The sequence below is a fragment of the Oratosquilla oratoria genome, chromosome 7, assembly GCF_046742065.1.
Source record: "Oratosquilla oratoria isolate Oo_2021 chromosome 7, ASM4674206v1, whole genome shotgun sequence".
Lineage (NCBI taxonomy): Eukaryota > Metazoa > Arthropoda > Malacostraca > Stomatopoda > Squillidae > Oratosquilla > Oratosquilla oratoria.
The window spans coordinates 890001-892108 of NC_134783.1; positions in this window are offsets into that span (position 1 = coordinate 890001).

The window sequence follows — 2108 nt, forward strand, 5'->3', positions numbered from 1 at the left end:
AAGAAAAGAGAAGTAAAGCAAAAGGTATAGGAGGCAAAGAGGAGAGCAGATGTGAAGTGGGGTAAGAGTATGACAGAAAATTTTGAAAGTAATAAAAAGATGTTTTGGAAAGAAATTAAGAGAGGAAGAGGAGGCGAATCAAGTAGGGAAGAAAAGGTAAAAGGTGCAGATGGAGAGATGATAATGGAAGAGAAGGCAGTAAGGGGAAGATGGGCAGAATATTTTAGGGAGTTGCTAAATGTGAAGGAGGATAGGGAAGGAAAGATAGCTGCAGTGGGAAATGCGAAGAAAATGAGAGTGATGAGTGAGGAGAATGGAGGAGAAATAAGGAAGGATGAGGTGAAGGCAGTTGTTAAGATGATGAAAGCAGGTAAGGCACCTGGTCTGGATGGATGCCATGCAGAATGTCTGAAAAAGGGAGGTTCAGTGATGGTGGACTGGTTGGTGAGGTTATTTAATGTTTGCTGGAGAGAGGGTAGAGTACCGGAGGACTGGAGAAGTGCCTGTATAGTTCCTCTTTACAAGAGAAAAGGGGACAAGTGTGAATGTAGTAGTTTCAGAGGGATTAGCCTGTTAAGTGTAGTAGGGAAGGCTTATGGGAGGATCTTGATTGAGAGGATTAGGAGAGGAATAGAAGGAATAATTGGTGAGGAACAGTGTGGATTTAGTAAATAGACTCAGAGAACACATTGAAGGGCATAATTCAATTCGTGATTGACAGCATGGTTTCTCCAAAGGTAAGTCATGCGTGACTAATCTTCTATCCTTTTACACTAAGGTATATAAGGCGTCAGACAACAATGAAAATTACGATGTTATTTACCTTGACTTTAGCAAAGCGTTCGACAAAGTGCCACACCAGAGACTACTAAATAAAATCAAAGCCCATGGCATAGGAGGAAAAGTGTTAGAATGGATTAGAGCTTGGATTAGTAACAGAGAACAGCGGGTCACCATAAATGGAATAAAATCTAGGTGGGGCAATGTTACTAGCGGGGTCCCCCAGGGCTCGGTTTTGGGTCCCTTATTGTTCATTATGTATATAAACGACTTAGACGATGGGTTAAATAGTGATGTTAGTAAGTTTGCAGACGACACTAAAATAGGACGCCTAATTAGGTCAGGAGAAGACGCCCAGATTCTGCAGGATGATCTTAATAAACTGTTAACATGGTCGGTGAAATGGCAAATGAACTTCAATATCTCTAAGTGTAGCGTGTTAAACGTAGGGCTACACAACCCCGAAAATAGATACAACTTAGATGACACGTTTTTAGAAAAATCTGAGTCCGAGAGGGACTTGGGAGTTCTGGTGAGTCCGGACCTTAAAACCAGGAAGCAGTGCATTAGCGCCAGAAATAAAGCAAACAGTGCATTAGGCTTTATTGCTAGGACGGTAACGAATAGAAGTGCAGAGGTAATTATTTAACTCTATCTAGCGATAGTTAGACCCATCCTTGACTATGCGGTACAGTTTTGGTCTCCGTCCTACAGAATGGACATAAATTCACTAGAATCAGTACAGAGAAGAATGACCAAAATGATACAAGGACTCAGAAATTTGCCTTACGAAGAGAGGCTTAGGCACCTAAACTTACACTCTCTGGAAAGACGCAGAGTGCGGGGTGATCTAATAGAAGTGTTCAAGTGGATCAAAGGCTATAACAAGGGTGATGCAAACAAGGTCATCATAATAAAACAACAGGGCAGGACTCGCAGTAATGGGTATAAACTGGACAAATTTAGATTTAAGAAGGAAATAGGCAAGAATTGGTTTACAAATAGGGTGGTCGATGAATGGAATAAACTTAGTAACCACGTAGTAAGCGCTGAAACTATCAGTTGTTTTAAAAAACGATTAGACAACTTTATGGATGGGGACGACAGGTGGTGATGGATACGGAGCTGCCTTGTGTAGGCCTTATGGTCTTTTGCAGTCTCCTTTATTTCTTATGTTCTTCTTATGTTCTTAGGACAGGTAGAGGTTGTGTGGATCAGATCTTTGTGGTAAGACAGATATGTGAGAAAGCTATAGGAAAGGGGAAGGATGTTTTTTGGGCTTTTATGGATCTGGAAAAGGCTTATGATAGGGTAGACAGAAAGGCACT